The sequence below is a fragment of the Cupressus sempervirens genome, chromosome 7 (assembly GCF_028749045.1).
Source record: "Cupressus sempervirens isolate cs-2001-9-10 chromosome 7, ASM2874904v1, whole genome shotgun sequence".
NCBI lineage: Eukaryota > Viridiplantae > Streptophyta > Pinopsida > Cupressales > Cupressaceae > Cupressus > Cupressus sempervirens.
The window spans coordinates 930,607,449-930,625,815 of NC_143124.1; positions in this window are offsets into that span (position 1 = coordinate 930,607,449).

Consider the following 18,367-nt stretch of genomic DNA (forward strand, 5'->3'; position numbering starts at 1 on the left):
CGTGTGGTGAGAACTCAACTGTCTTCCCAAAGCCAAAGTGACAAATCTGATAGATAGACAAGAGGTTCATCAAAATATTAGGAACACAAAGTACATCCTATAGAGAGCCCCCGACTAATGCAATAGTACCTAAACCCAAAACTAAAAGTTGTGAAGAGTTCCCAATAGCAATATGTGTGGTGGCACAAGGAGCTAGTTAAGTAAGCAACTTAGGAGTGTTTGTGATGTGGTGAGAAGCCCTAGAATCAAGAATTCATGTAGGTGTTGAAGTTGTAGCTCATGCAGAAAGAGCGTGACCTTTTCCTATAGGGGATGAAGACTGAGGGGCTACAATTTGATGCTCCTTCATGGATTCCTCTGAAGCCTCCAAATGTTTCCAATAGCTAGAAACAGAACGTCCATTCTTCCCACAAAAATTGGATTTCTTCTTGGTCTTGGAGGTAGACTCACCAGACTTTGAAGAATCTTTACCCTTTGCTGGGGCATTAGCTGGAGGCTTAGGATCAGATTTTGATGTGTTTTTCTTCAATTTGTCTTTCTTCTTTGATTTGCCCTTGGAATTTTGATCAACCAATGCTTGGCAGGAAGAGCAAGAGGCATCCACCTGTTGGATCTTTGTCTGTTCCTGTGTCAACTGATCACAAAATGTCTCAAATGTAGGCATCCTATGTCTATCACCAAAGGAATCCATAGTGGAGTAGAAAGTAGAAGAAAAAATCTGATACTATCCCCTTAGCTTTGAGAGTATCAAAAATATGCACTCATCATCGATTTTGTTTTTCCCACATCCCTATAAAATTGTACGCAAAGATTTGAACTTCATCAGGAAGTCTTCTATGGTGTGAAAATTGGTTGGTGACAAAGAAGTCAGCTCTACATCTAACTGAAGTGCCCAAAACTCATTCACTTGACCAAACAAAGTCTAAAATTTCTACCAATAAGCTCGTAGAGTAGTCAAACCATCCAAGTGAAATAGCAAACTATCTGAAATGCTCAGTGCAATCAATCCCATGGCTTCATCCATTTTGTTCCTATGCTATAGAACCTCAAAAGGTCATATGAGAATAGGTTGATTCTCATCTAGACAAGACCATAAGCCTCTTGACATGAGAAGTCTAGTCATTTGTGCCTTCCAGGTGTGATAGTTGTGTGGTGTGAGACAGGTCACAAATGGATGGGCCATTGAGAGAGAGAAAAAGATGGAAGTAGAAGGGTCTTATTCTGAATTAAATTATAGAAAAGAAAATACACCCCCCCCCCCCCCCCACAACAGATAATATCCCTGAAATACCAAAAAAAAAACAACTATGGAAAGCAAAAAAATTGGAAAAGAACCTGGATTGTTGATGCAAAGAAGGAGGAAAAAAAAGCCTCTACTTTGATGCTAAAAATGGGAGCTCAAATGAACTTAGAATCTGATGAAACTAGCACCATTGCCTCTATCTCTGAGTCAGCTTTTTAGCACTTCTTTTGGATCGAAAAAAGACCTCTGTATGCTTAAGTTATAGCAGAAAAACTAACTATTGCTCCAAAAGACCACCTTGCTGGAAAATTATAGTCACTGTGTTAAATTTGATGCTTGTACGACCATCACCAGAAAAAAAATTTAGTCACTAAATTGTTGATGTCAAAAGTCAAAATGGTGATGTCACCTCACCAAAAAATGACATTAGCACGGGGTCCAACAGTGATGACATCAGCAGTCGGTAAGATGACATGTCAAATGGGAAAGTGATGTTAGCACCCTATTTGATGACATATGGTGGTCTAAAAGTGACATTGGCATGATGTAAGATGTTAAAGCTATAATAGAGGAGGTCTACCAGTGGCAGTGGCACCTGGGAGGAAGACCCAACAACGCCGCTGGCTTTCGCAGAGCGGAGGTGTCCTGCTAGTGGCGCGCAGGCCACGGAGGAGTTGGAGTGGCGGGTTGGTGGAACTACCAGCCAAGTGGCACATAGACTAAGTGGGGGCAGCACCACGGTGGTAGGTGAGTGCTGCGGTGGTGGCTGCTCCTTTTTTTTTCCATTTGTACGTCTGTACGGTAGCCTGCTGGGGGGCTAAAAAAATTTCCCTAACGCCTGGAAGCCAATTTGACAAATTTTATATGAATCCTAACTGTAAACAGCCTTTCAGATCTAATGGAAGCATCCATTTGACCCCAAAGTGCTTTAAAAAATTTCTCTAACCTCGAATTGAAGAAAAATCCATAAGAAAACTATGGTTTGTGTCTCCAAATCACAGCTTCGAAAATCCTTTGAATAAGAAGCAATAAGGAGGCTCTAATACCATGTAGGAGTTGATAAAATCCAACTCCAAAAATGTGCCAAGATCACCTATAGTGAAAATAGCTTTTCAAAGAGAAACCTAAGGAGCAAGAGCTTGAAGCAAAAAACACAAGATAAGATATTTCACAATAGTAAATTAGAATTGCTATGTGAATGGATGATTTTACAATGAGAGAGAGACTGAATATAAAGGCTTCATGGAAGCTTGTAGAACAAGTTGGAAGGAGGTAGAAGATAAGGTTGACAACTCAGCACACTTCCACAAAAAAGTGGAACATGGTAGAAGAGAACAAACTCCTATGTTGTTAACAACTAACCATTGCAATGATTAAATGCATTTACCTAAGTAAGCTTAAGTAATAGAATAATTAATTAATTATTTACTCTAACAGGTCTTAGACTTATGAAACACTTTGGCTACAATGGAGTTGGTCCTATTGGATGCAACAACAATGGTCTGATTGATCCTGTTAAAGCAATAGCTCAAAGAAATAGAGATACATCTAGTCTAGGTTTAAAAAGGGTCCCTTCCATTTAGAGATTAACAAATTCATACCAGAACTTGAGAGTTCAACCAGAAATGAGTTTTCTGAGTCACAAGCTGAGTCTAATAGTCAAGAAGATAATGTTGATGATGAGGATCCTTATCCTTATCATATTCCTCACGATCTTGCTAAATTATTTGTTGAACCTGATGACTTCATGCCACGTGTCAGCACTATGGAGGGTACTAGTGATTCTTCTGAGGGCACTACTAATTCACATCGTGCTCATTCAAAATAGGGAGAGTCTAGTTAGCCTTTATGCATTGAGTACATGCTCAAAAATCCAAATGATGAAGGAGAGTATGTCCCTATCATTGTTGGGGAACTCTATAGTCTGTCGCTAGGTAGCACTAATTCTAAGGAATATGAATTTGATTCTCTCTCAGAAGCAACTACAAATAAATACATAGATCAAGTTCATATCTATGAAAGCCAACTTGAAGTAGGTGAAATGTCTAGGGTTAGTCAGATGGGTCTAATCCAACTAGTGTCCTTGAGTCTTTGGTTGATGACATTAGTACTCAAAGACATTCGAACACACCTATGGATGAAGCCACTCTAGGTCTCGAATTGCTTGTTTAAGCATTTAATGATTATACCATGAATGCAATTGAACCTACCACTACTCTTTCACTCACATATCTTGACCTTATAGATTGGAATTCTAATTTATCTAGTAAAGTCCCTACATTCTAGAATAACTTTGCTCTTGCCTACTACTTAAATGTTATCAAACCAATAACATCTTCCACTAGCAAACAAAGCATCAATATGACTGAATCTGACATCAAATATCTCAGTCATACAATTAAAAAGAAAAAAATAGAAGTTTTGATGGTGAAAACCACATTGTGGTAGTGTTAGAACCTTAAAAAAGTAAAAACAAAAGACATCCAAGGGTGAAAACCTCTCTGAGGTGCCTACGGATGAGATATTTAATGCACTTCTTAGCCATTTTCAGAAAAGATCATCAGTTTTGATAGAGCCAATGCAGTCGGTCAACTTGAGAATAGAAGAACATCCTCACATGATACATCTTGCACAGTCATTGTCTCTAGAGGAAAAGGAAGAATTCATTGCCTTCTTCCAAGAGAAAAAGATAAACTTTGCATGGACATATTTAGACATGTTGGGATTAGATCCTGATCTCATAATGCATCATTTTTCCATTACACCAAGAGTTAAACTAGTCAAACAAAAACTTAGAAAAATGCATCCTCATGTTGCATTTCTTGTCAAAGCTCAACTGGAAAATCTTTTGAAAGTTGGTTTCATCCGAGCTATTGATTATGTTGAATGAATATCAAACATCATTCCAGTCTCCAAGTATGACAAATCTATTAGAGTCTTTACAGATTTTTGAGATCTAAACTTAGCATGTCCAAAGGATGATTTTCCACTCCCCAACATTGATATGATAGTGGATATGATAGCAAGATATGAAACGTACTCACTCATGGATGGATTTCTAGTTATAATCAGATCAAAATTGCACCAAAAGATTAGGAAAATACTTCTTTCACTTGTGCATGGGGAACTTTCTACTAGAATGTGATGTCATTTGTCTTGAAAGATGCTGGTGCTACATATCAAAGAGTAGTTACTACAATTTTCCATGATATGATGCATAAGACCATGGAGGACTATGTGGATGATACCTTGGTCAAGAACACAAAATGTAATACTCATCTTCAAGATTTGGGACCTATCCTAGATCACATGGAAAATTTTAGTCTAAGGCTTAATCCTAAGAAATGCACATTTGGCATCACATCAGGGAAACGACTTGGCTACATTGTGTCTGCAAAAGGAATTGAGGTTGATCTAGAGAAAGTTCAAGAAATTATGGACATGTGTCCACCCTGTAATATCAGTAAGATGAGGGGCTTACAAGGAAGACTTCAATCCATCCATAGATTCATCTTACAGCTGGCATATAGGTCACAACCTTTTACCAAGATGCTACATAAAGGTGTTAAATACAATTGGAGTCAAGATTGTGAGCAGAGTTTAATACAGATAAAGCAATACCTTGCTAATCCACTGATCTTGATGCCTCCTATTCATGGGAAGCCTCTTATCTTGTATATTTCAGCAACATAATCATCTTTGTGTATCTTGCTAATCCAAGAAGACAATGATAACAAGGAAAGAGCTATCTACTATTTGAGTTGCATGTTGATTTCTTATGAAATTAATTATAGCATCATTGAGAAAGCTTTCTTGGTAGTTGGCTTTGCTTCTCAAAAGTTGAGACACTACATGCTTTCTCATACTATGTGACTCATTGCTAAAATTGATCCACTAAAGTACTTACTTAGCAAGGCAGCTCTAAAAATAAGATTAGCTAAGTGGGTCATGATACTAAGTGAGTTTGACATTCAGTATGTTGAATGAAAGGCTATCAAAGGACAAGCAATTTCTAATCAGTTAGCAGAAGCACCAATGGAGAGTACTCTTCCACTCAATATTGACTTTCCTAATTAATCAATTCTAACAACTACACATCAAACTTGGATAATGTTATTCAATGGTTCGTGCACACAATAGGGATTAGGTGCTAGACTCTTGTTCATTACACCACAGATGTAATCATTACTTAAGGCATACAAGATTTTGTTTCCTTGTACAAATAATATTGTAGAGTATGAAGCTCTCATTAATGGCATGAAGATTGTAGTTGAGTGGAGAGTGGATCAATTAAACATCATTGGTGATTCACAGCTTATAATCAACCAAGTCAATGATGTATATTAGAGAAAGGATGAGAAATTGATCCCTTATAAATGCATGGTGGATGACTTGAAGAAATAATTTTCTTATATCACTTTTCAATAGATTCCTCGAGTAGACAACAAAGCAACTGATGCCATGGCTACTCTTGCTTCCTTGTTATAGATGCCTGAAAATGATCTCCAACATGAGTTCTTGGTGGTAACATTACTCTACCCTACCTATGACTCTCCTAAATCTAGGATGATTTGTTCTATAGTAGGACATGACTCATCTTGCTACCACCACATATACTCCTATCTGATTGACCAAACCATTCCAGATGGTCTAACCTGGAATAAAAAATGCCACCTTATCTGTAATGCTTCATGGTATATCATTATTGTTGATGACTTGTTTAGGAGAGGGCTTGATAAAACACTCCTTAGGTTTCTAGAATCCAAAGAGTCCAAGCATGCATTAATCGATGTCCATGAGGGTATTTCTGGACCTCACTCAAATGGCTTGACACTAGCTCATAAATTTATTAGAGCTAGTTGCTATTGGCCGAATATGGAGCAAGAGGCAATCAAATATGCCAAGACCTAAAAACAATGTCAGCTCCATGGGAATCTGATCCATGCTCTAGTTAGGGAGCTCATTCCATCTGCTACACTATGGCCATTCCAACAATGGGCCTTTGATCTTGTGGGGAAGATTCACCCATCTTCTTCTAATGGACATAAGTTCATTATTACAACTACAAAATACTTCACAAAGTGGGTCGAGGTGGTCCCTCTCTCAATAGAAAATAGAAAAATTGTAGCTCTATTCATCATGAAATACATCATATGCAGGTATGGTGTACCTTCCTCCATTATTACTGAAAATGGAGGATAGTTTAAAAATAAGGACCTTAAGGAATTATGCAAAAATTTTAGAATCATGCAACATTGGTCTTCTAATTATTACCCTTAGGGTAATGACCAAGTAGAGGCATCCAATAAGGTGATTCTTAAGATCTTGCATCACACAGTTAGTAAATCTGGAAGGGATTGGCACCTTCAGATCAATCTTGTTTTATGGGCATATAGAACAAGTATTAGAACCTCGATAGGTACAACACCCTTTGCTTTGGTCTATGGAGCGAATGTTGTGCTTCCAATTGAGGTTGAGATCCCCACTCTGAGAATCTCCATGAAGGGCCTCATTACTAATGAAGATTATAGAGTACCTCTGCTTCAAGAGCTAGTGTTATTAGATGAACATTGGCAAGTGGCATGCGATCATCTTCAAGCTTATGAGTAGCATATGTCTAGAAGCTACAATAAGAAAGTTAAGCCACATGACTTCTAGATGCATGATCTCGTTCCGAGAGAAAACCCTAAGAATTATCAACATAGGGTCCAAAAAGGGAAGTTCAAACCCAGCTAGCTTGGTCCTTACATAGTCATTGTAGTGTATGGATCTGGTGCTTACCAAATTTCTACAGCCGAGGGAGAGGTGCTCAAGGAGACCATCAACCCTCTCCACCTGAAGCGGTTCTACAGCTGATTTGATCTCAAATGCTCTCTATATATACTTAAAAGTCCTAAAAAAAATCATTATCTTGGTGAAAACCTAGTAATAGGCACCTTGGTAATACCAAAAATATTTGAAAAAACTCAAAAATAAAAATAAAAATAAAAAAGAGAAAGTAACAAAAAAATTTAAAAAGGAAAAAGTGTCATTGATGGAAACCTAGCAAATAGGCATCTGGGTAGCAAAAAAAAAAATTTAAAAAAAAAAAAAAATATATATATATATATATATATATATATATATATATATATATATATATATATATATATATATATATATATATATCTGCCAAGAAGGTGAAAACTTGGTAAACAGGTGCCTCTTATTCCCAATGCTATATCTTGTAGTGCATCTTTAGGCTCCTATACAGTTGCTTTCCTACTTTAGTTTGTTTGTTTCTTTCATGTATCCATGGATTGACTCTTGTCAGAACTCAAGGGCAACACCCTAAAATGTTATAGAATCTCTTTTGAGACGGTCAACAGTTGTTCTAACTACGTGTGCCTACTATTGCTAGTGTCACTCTTTTTCGAGATTCTCCTCATAGAATCTCTTTCGTGATAGTCACTAGTTGTTCTAACTGTGTCTACCTACTATCACTAGTGTCACTCTTTTTCGAGATTCTCGTCATAGAGTCTCTTTTATGACAGTCACTAGTTGTTCTAATTGTGTCTACCTATTGTCACTAGTGTCACTCTTGTTTGAGGTTCTCCTCATAGAATCTCTTTCGTGATAGTCACCAGTTGTTTCAACTATGTTTGCCTACTATTGCTCATGTCACTTTTGAGATTCCTCTCATGGAAGATTTATCTCACTTTAGCCAACAATCATTTTGACTATGCCTATCTACTATCATCACCTACTAAAGATATTTCTTTCAAACATGTTTTGAACATTAACACTTGACATCAATCCTATAACACAAAAACACTGAACTCAAAAATGATGAATTTTTTTGGGATATGTTGAGCTTTTCTTTGTTTGTTTTACTTTTTCTTTATTGTGTCTCTTTGAGAAACTTGATGATGTCCTTTTTGACTAGAGAAGCAAGGACTGGGGGCATGATCTTTTCTTTTCTTTTTATTTGTGGTCTAGTTCCAAATAATATGAAGCATCCATATAAGAAGGGTGTCCACTATAAGAGCCTCCATTTCATGTTGGATGGTTGTGTGTACCTCGACTCCTTTTATATGGATAAATCAGTGAGGTTGGTTCTTCTCCTTGCTTGTTAGAGTGAAATATTTGTGCTATAGTAAATACTGATACTCATCTTGCTAAGTGAATGTATGGGTCACTGCGAGTAGATATGGTGAACTTTTGTCTTAGGTTACGGCCGCAAGGGACATTGTGGGAAAAATACTTTATGAATACTTAAGCATAAGAGGGATCTCCTATGTGTCTAGTGTGTCTACACGCAAGAAACATTCTAGTCATCCTAGCATTTATGCTCTGATGCTTATGTTAACTTGCTACATTAAAAGGGACAAATGTTTTGGTCATTCTGGCTTCTTGTGCCTCAAATGCTTACATTTAATCTTGACAAAAATAGAACATATGTCTTATTCATATTTCCATGATTGCAATGTCAATGGAAATTGTATGACATATGGGGTTTCTCTATATGCTCAATGATGATAATTGTCAAAGCTTGGTAACCAGACCTAGGGTTGCATCTAGCATAGGGCTGCATTACATAAACACATGGTTCGATGGTTAATTCACTTACATCTTTTTGATGATGGATTGTTAGTCTCTTCAAAGTATCATGTTTCTTCATGGCTGCACAAGTGTTTGGTTCTTTCGTTCATCCTCTCACTCCTTAATAGAATACCTATCACTATCAACAAAAACATGGAACACTACATGAGATGTCAGTTCAATCACATTTGCATTTCATACATCATTTCATAATCCATCTCATCTACACTACATTCATACATCAAACCAAATATGCATCCATACATCACATCATATTTGCATTTCATAATCACAACATAAAAATCTCATGTACATCAAAGTTAAAAGATAGACAATGACACATACACGTGATACTTGACTCAAAATCTTGTATATATATATGAGCATCAAAAGAATACATCAGTGAAAAAAAAGGGCACTACTCGAGCGTTGTCAATCAAAAATGGTACAAAATGGTGCTGGCACACCAACTTATACATAGCTAGATCAAAACTCGGGGACAAAATCTATCTAACTCTCCCTAACACCCTCACCTCTTGGAGGAGGACAAGGAGGCATATCTGGTCTCATTGCAGGATGCACACCTCCCGAATCTCATGTATACAATGAAATTTGAGGCACCTACTCTGCCTCATTTGGGATAACTGTGGAATAAGTTGCAAAGTAATATGTAGCTCTCACTATCTACAATTGGATCTCATCCTACTAATGCTCTCTCAACCGACGGATCTCATGATCCCGCTTAGCTATCCAAGTATCCCTCACACCTATTTGGATCTATAGCTCTCCTAACTATCAAGAGGCCTATAATATCTACTCTCTAGCCCTCCTCAAAGCATCCTAAGGCCTGGAAGAAGGTTGGTCCTGCATCTCCTCATCAAACTACTTTGCCTATTGCTTAGCTAGCTATTGCTCCTCAATGCAGGGTCTTTGTTGTCGACTCTAATATGTCCCACTACCACCTCCACCTAGATCTATCCCCATCTATCGAGGAAGGATCTACACTTGTCAATCTTGGTGTCTCACCTATTGTGGTCCCTGTGGTGGTACCTATTGTGGTCCCTGTAGTCTAGGAGTTCTCATCCCGATTGGATCTATAAAATGAGGGAAGGGATGGCTAGCAAAGTATGCCTGATAGGCTAGCATCATCTTGGCATCTGCCACTGCTAGTAGGTAATCCCACTATGTCACAACCAAGTTGTGCACATCAATCATGGATCTCCTTGGATCCAACCTGTGCAACCATCTCTGGCTCAAATACCTTGCCAGCCGCGCATAGGAGCAGTACTCCTATGAGATATCCTGTGGCCACCCATACTGATGTCACATGCATGTGAGAGGGAATCTCTTTATTATTTGTGTATATTGGCCTATCAGTGGCTATGATGCAAACATGTGGATCAACTCCTGGGGTATGTCATCCCAGTCCTTAGTCTCTCTCTAGGGCTACCATACAACAAATACTAGTTCATCAAGATGGGCCCTCCACTACTCAGTCTTTCCTAGAGTTGTCTAGGTAAGCTGGCCTCTATACCTACAAATATATGGCTCTGTCGGCTGCCTCTCATCCTAACAAATGGGTTGTGTCATTGGCAGATGCTCCTATGCCTAGGTCTATAGTACATATACTCCGGTGGCCATGCTCCTCCTCTCATTGTAAACAATCTTGTGCATCTCATGGAACATATGTGCTAGCATGCACTGACCCCATTCAAATCTCGCTGGGGCATCCAACATCCTCTAGAGCATTTTACCCCACCCACACTCCAATCCATGCCACCCTCTGTCAAGCACCAGGAAATAGCTAACAAAGATCACCAAAATTGAGGCCAACCTATGAGTGGGATGGTAAGTGTGGACAAGCTCATCCCATGTGATGGCCCATCCGATGATCAAATCCTGTTGGAAAATGGCTCGCAGTGCCTTTGTACCCACTCTTGGTATGGTGTCATAAACCACTCTTAGCCTGTGGAAGGGTATGTGCAAGATCCTATATACATCCTTTGGAGTGACAGTCATTTCCCCCTAGGGCAAATGGAATCTATTCATCTCCGAATGGAAATGCTCCACCAATGTTGTCAACAAGTCGTGATTCACCAACACTGTTGGGATCTCACATAAATGTGATAATCCTAACCTGTCTATATGTGCCATGTTAGTGGCACCAAGGCTTTGTAATAGAGCTCCATATGGAAGATAATGGGACCTAAATCTGATGTCATCAAAGATAACCTACACACATGACCAACAACAATAGGAAAATGATCAATTTTCTCTCAAAAAATATAATGAAATATCAAAAATTCAACTTTAAATTTTGCAAATGGCACCAAATTTTCATTCGAAAATGCACTTTCTCGTGCAAGATTTCACATCTTCGCATGAGGAACGACTAACTAACTAGAAAAATTTGCCCAAAAATTAGTGTTTTTTGTGTGAAAGGTGGGTGTTTCCCTCGTGAGAAACTTCACCGCCCCGTGTGAGGAAACACAAGCATGATGAATTCTCGCACGAGGAAAGATTGACTTTTTGTAAAGAGTGAGATCCCCGCATGAGGATCGATGACACAAACTTCAAAAGACCCTAAACACATACTAAAACACCTTAAAATGCATGAAAAAATTAAATGTGAGGCAAGGTTATCGACTACTCACTGGAGGTCCATAGTCTGCTAGTTGACTGTGTTAATAGGAGTGCTCAAAACGATGAGAAGACACAAGGACCACCATTTTCACCTCAAAGCTCTCCTATTCACTAAAGAAAAAAGTGAAAATGATTTGAAAATGACCCTTTGGGCCCTTATATAAGTTTCAACCTAATTTTTTAAAAGTGCTACAATTTGCGCAAAATCACCCCTATCTAATTTGACCGCTCTAGATCCATTTTCAAGATCGAATTTAAAATCTGACACACTTAAATAGCTCAAAATCACATTTTAGAATTTTGGGACCGACGCAATTGAATGCTTGTGCAGTCCAATTATTCTGATACTTTCTAAATTTTCTTGGGAAAAGTCAACTATGGTCAAATCTAGTCAAACTTGGTCTTCTAGACCTCAAAATCACTTCAAATTGAATCAAAATTTTCTTCTAATTTTTCTACTCTCTTCTATGATTTTTTCACTTATAGATTGCTTTTGTATCTCTTGCTACACTACTTTATATCATATTTCTGGTGTGTCATCTTTCAATTTTGCTCCTGAGGGGCTAGGATGATTGCATCATTCAACCTAAATTTCAACTCAATCTGAATCTTCATCACTCAAGGTATCTTATTCTCTTCTATGTCCTTACCACTTGGGGCATCTCATCACTTAGAGCATCTTGTTCCCCTTTACCTAGCATCATTTTTCATCTATCTCATCATTTGATTAGTTGATTACATCTTATAATAGTCCTTATCAGAGTTTGATGGACAAGTATCAAGACAATCTAAACCCTGACTCTTGGGGATCAAGTCTTTTTTTGGGGAGGATTCTTTGACTCATGATTGGATCTTGTTATCTTTTATCAACTTAGGTATCTAGGTGTTCTATCTGGATCCCTTAAGATTAAGCTCTGTTCTGGAGATAATCTTTAAAAGCTTATCAACTTAGGTATCTAGGTGTTCTATTTGGATCCCTTAAAATTAAGCTCCATTCTGGAGATAATCTTTAAAAGCTCATTAATCTAGGTATCTAGGTGTTCTATCTCGATTCCTTAAGGTTAAGCTTCATTTTAGAGATAATCTTTAAAAGCTTATCAATTCTAGTATCTAGGTGTTTTATCTAGATTCCCTAAGGTTAAGCTCTGTTCTGGAGATAATCTTAAAAATCTTATCAATTGATCTCTGTGTCATCAATTTCAGAACCAGTCTTATCAACTCTAGGTATCTAGGTGTTTTATTTGGATCCCTTAAGGTTAAGCTCCATTCTAGATAATCCTTAAAAGCTTGTCAATCTAGGTATCTAGGTGTTCTATCTAGACCCCTTAAGGTTAAGCTCTATTCTAGAGATAATCTTTAAAAGCTTATTGATGGGTTTTTGCATCATCAAATTGCAAAATCAATCTCATTTCTTCATCTGTGCATCATACTTTCTGATTTTCTTTGAATTGAACATGTTTCTCACACATTCATTCAAACAAGGGCAAAATGTAATACCCCAAAATTGGCTCATTGATATGACAACCAATTCTGGTCTATTTTGATCAATCCTAAAGTCCTATTTTAATAGGCAATTCTTATTTTGATTTTCGCTACTTGACTTAATTGTCAAATTCAGGAAACCTTAATCCACATTAATCATATTACTCATTTAATTCCTAAAGTATTGACTCAGCTTAACTACATTAAACCTATTGATTAAAGTTAATTTAATTAAAAGTGTTTATACTTTAATTAAATTAAATTACTTCTTTAGCTAATGTACAAAGGAATTAAATATAATTGATTTAATTAAGTATTCTCATTCTAATTGTTGAATTTAAATATTCAATTTAGAATACTCAATTATGAGGTCATATTTAATTTACTTAAATCAAATATCTTCTCCAATATTCTCTCTTCAGTTCAGAAATAGAAACTCTCAGTTGACTGAAATCATAAAAGGAATCAAATAAGTTGATTCCTTATTCCACTCAAAAGAAATCAGTTAACTTCCTTTTCATAAGGAAACTTTCCATTCTAACTGAATTTCATTTCTAATCTTGACTGTTCATCCCAGTTTATCTTGACCGTTGATGGATTTTGGGAATACTATTTAAGAGGCTTCTAATCCCTCATTATGAAGGTTGGAATTGGAATTGCATTGAATTTTTGTCAAATTGCATACTCACTTGTTTTATGTTATCATAGCTTTTCATTGCTTAGCATCAATATCATCTAGTTTAATACAATGCATACATATAGATTAAATTCTTTTTCTTATTCCTAGATTAAACTACATCTCCCATCTAGATTAATTTCACTTTCATTTAGTTCCAAAAATCCTTCCTACTAAAAGGTTTGGTTCTTCTCGGTCTGAAAGAAAATAGGCAAAATCCTTCTAGTTAGAAGGCAATAGGTCATTCTGTTGGATCTTTTAGATAAACAATCCAATGTTTATTATGGGATGATCTTGCAGGTAAGGACTATGTTCAAGTGTATGTGAGGATCAGAGGCCCCCAATTTCGCATATACACTTATCTTCAAAGAATCAAAATATGACCTTATGTTGGCTTGAAAATAGTTTACATAGTTTTTTGTTCAATCACAAACAAATATGTCCAATCTACATTACTCAAAACTTGAAGTTACTGATGCTCGACATGTACTATAATTCTATTTCTGACTAGGCACCTAAACTACTTGGCATCTACTATTTAATCGTCACTTGAACTGCTCAGCATCTACTATTTACTTGGCACTTGAATCACTCGACATTGTTTATCTGCTCGGCACTTGAGTGACTCGGCACACACTTGTATTTACATATTATACTCGGCATGCATTACTAGCATAAACTAAGTAAATGTCTTAAGTGTGTTGACACTTAATTGTCAAAACCAATCTGAGATCAACACAAAATTCATTTCCCATTGTTGGAGATGTAGTTTGGGATAAGACTAGGTTTGTAACCAAGTAGATGAATGAGTTTATTGAATAAAGAGGTGAACATTTTGAGACCATTATGGATGGTTATTTTGAATATTTCAAGAGAAATATGAAGAATAGGTCAAGTATACCTAAGTCAGTAGTTGATCAATATTATGATCACATATGTTTTCTTATCGATATAGATTACACATATGTATAGGTAGTAATATCGAGATTGGCATGGCTAAGGCCTATGCACTATGAAGTTAATGTTGATGAAGTGTCTATTTCTATTACATCACTATTGGTAGAAGAAAATGACAAGAATGTTGAGCCATTTGGCACATATGAGAATTCCAAAATAAAAATGATGATGTAGACTAAAGTTACTAAGTTGGACTAGAAAAGAAAGAAGATGATCCAAGAATTGGAAGGTAAGCTTGGAGAGACACTGCTATAGATAAAAGAAGTCAAAGGAGAAGACCTTAGCAATGAAGGTGATGATGAAGGAAATGAAGGTAAAGGTAAATAACTTGTTGTTCTTGAGCCTTAGGCAACTAAAGGAAAAGAAGTTGTGGTTGTTGACCTTGAGGTGAAGAAGATCCTAAAGAAAGTGGCAACCTAGTCCACTTCCACACTACGGGGGGTCACTAGACAAAGGTCTAAGGAAGAAAGCCCCATAGCTACCAATCCAACATGGAAAGGATTAGTAAAATCACAAGGATACTCAAGGGGAAAAGTCTAGAGAAGAGAACATCAGAGGCCGAGCAAGGCTAGCAAAAGAAGATGCTCAGAAGAAAATTAGTTGTCAAACCTGATGAAGAGGATGATGAACTTGAAAGGGTCAAGTCTAATGACTTGAGAAATTTTCAAATAGTACTAAGAAGAGAACCTCAAGGAATTGATAAGGTATGTGAAAATATAAGGATTTTAGTATTATTAACTAATTTTAAGCGTATAAAGTGTGAAACTTTAGATAAGGTTGATAAAGATAAATTTAAATAGTTGTTATAGATATAATGGTGAATTTTAAATATACACCAATAGAGTTTGGTAAAGAATTTCCTGAAGAGTTGTATAATAAAATTGATGTTAAATGGAAATGGGCTTTGACCATTGAGAAGAAAATGAGAGAAACTATATTCACCCAAGTTATGCCTAATTTAGGCAAGCATCATATGGGAATAGCAATGAAAGATTATGTGAAGAGATTTGTGCCAAAGACAAGGGCATACAAAATTTTGAGAGAGAAAATTGAAAATGTTTTACAAGAGAGTAAAATAGTTTGGAAGAAAGTTTTTGGATTGATGCCTACAATTGTAGAAGAAGAAGAAAAGACAGATGAAAGAGTTGAATTGGATAATACACAAGACATCTAGAATAATGTTGTGCAATTAGTGGAAACAATTTAGAAGATGGCACAAAAAAGTGTAAAATACATAAAGATAGTCACTATTGAGGATGAAACCCTTGATACTACATTACTCAATATGACTATAACTGAAAAAGAGCAAGAAAAGTTAGTATCTATTGAGCCAGAGAAAGAGGAGCAAGCTCCTAAATCTATCAAAGATGCATTGATAGATACCAATCTAGTAATTGTGAAAATAAAGGAATATCTAAATATTGGTGATCAAAAACCATCTCAGTAGGTAATAGTGAGTTTAATTGATACATCTAATGTTACTATTGAAACAAATATACAAGTGTTAGATGAGGCACAAATTGTAGAACTTTGTTGAGCAGTAGTTGGGAAGGTTAGTACAAGAAGAGAACAGTGAGTAGAAAGCTAGAATGCACAAGTAGTGAAAGGCCAATCATCTTAGGACCTCTAAATGAGGGAGATAAGGAGACAATACAATTGAGTTTCACTAGTGAACTTGTAAGGAGAGAGGAATAGAAAATAGTTGAGGAGCCAAAAGGTGTCAAGGGAACTCAAGATATTATTCAAAGATTGAGTCTAGAGCTACAAGTTCAAAGTGTGCAATTGTCATTGTTGAGCTCTAACACTCCAGACCCAAAAGGAAAGAGGAGCAAAAAGAAGATGATTTTATTACTTGGGAAGCCAATGACATTGGATGAAGTTATTGTGATTCCAAATTGGGACAGAAATAACTTAATATATAAGCAGATGGTAACCTTGCACGACCTATTGGAAAGGAACAAGAGACAAGAAGAGATGAGAATGGAACAAAAATAGAAGCAAGTGTTGCATGAGATTAAGGACATTTTCCTGGAAGCATTTGATGTGGAAAACTTTGAGGAGAAGGCTCCTATTATTTCTTAGCTAGTTCAAATTGTGGAGAAGGTAAATGGTGTGAATGTTGATTCAAATGAAAATTTGATGTAGTGGACAACCATAAAATTTGAGAAGAAAGTAATAAAAAAAGTCTCCACTAAAATTGCAATAAGGCAAGTGCATTTATCAAACCTTGTAAATAATGTAGAAGAAGTTATCAAGCATATTCATTCTTTGTACAAAACATTTTTTGATGCTACATTCTTTTTAAAAGAGAAGAAAGAGTTCATAGATAGACATCAAGAAGATTTGAAGTCAACAAGACATTATTTGAACATGGTCACAAGTTCAAGTTCATTTCATTTTAACTATTTAATAATTGCCCAAGCTAGGTTAGTTGAGTTGATGGCTAATGATGGAAGAATAAGAGCTAATCTTATCTCTATTCAAATAATGTGGACACCTCACCTCAAGGTTATGCAGAGAGAGCTTTAATCAAAAAAGGAGGTAGTACAAAGAGATCCAAATCTATCCACTACTAATAGTTTGGTTGATCTAGTTGCTACGCTAGAAATCAAGATTCAAATTTTGGATTCTATAAGGATAAATTGGGATCATGATTTAGCCATGATAGTATAGATTCATAAACCATTTTTTGGACACATATGGCATTACCACTACTCCAACCCAGTAGCCATGAGTGACAAAAATAAGGGGGATAATGGGCATGATCAGATAATGAGGGATAATGGACATGATCAGATGAAGACAACTTTTATTTTGTAGAGAAAGAAATAGTTTTGACCTTTTGAAGTTTTGCATGTATATACCAAGTGGCAGAGTCTGTGCATATATAGTGGATACCAAGTAAGGTATGGATTATGTTTTAAGGGGGATTACTTGAGTTTTAATTTTGTATTGAATAGATTTTGATCATGACAAAGTGTTTTTTCCACTAATGTCAAAGGGGGAGATTGTTAATCCCTAAGTCATGTTATCTATTACTATCAAACACTTAGTCATACACAAGGTAGGATTATTTAGTCATCACTATGACAGAGTCATCTTATATAGGCTAAGTGAAGCAATGAAGACTTGTAAATAATCTAAGTCAAGTACCAAGTAGTAGTTACTACCGAGTGTGCTAATGGTCATCGAGTACTCACATGATTGTCGAGCTAATCAAAGATAAAAATGGATGCCAAGTTAGTTAGAGTTAACTTGAAGCCAATGTTATATAGAATGAGTTATTTAGTATATGCCGAGCATAGTGAAGGCTGAGAGATAGCATGAAGAAATGGTTAATGTTGAGCACTAGATTTTTGTAAGTTTTGAGTAACACAATTTTTCATTTTTGTTTGGAATGGCACTGAAGTCTATGTTAACCATATTGGAAGTGTGTTTTGGAGATCAAGGAGGTAATCAAGGAGGTGATTATGCATTTTTTTGAGGATCATTAATTCCTCAACAAGGGATTCCTCTAATAAAAAATTTGCAAATTCTAAGAAGCAAAATGATTGATTCTAGATTGTTGATTTGGATCTAGATAGTTTACCCTATCATCTATATAAAGAGGTTCTATGACCTAATTTGATATGTGGTATGAAGGTTGTTGTGTGTGTATGAAGTTTGAAGGAATGGATGCATGCAAGGTTGAAGGTGGATCAAACAGAGTGTAGAGACCAAGCAGAGAACTGAAGTGTAGAGATAGAGACTTATCAAATCAAAGAGGTAATCAGTTAATGTAAAGA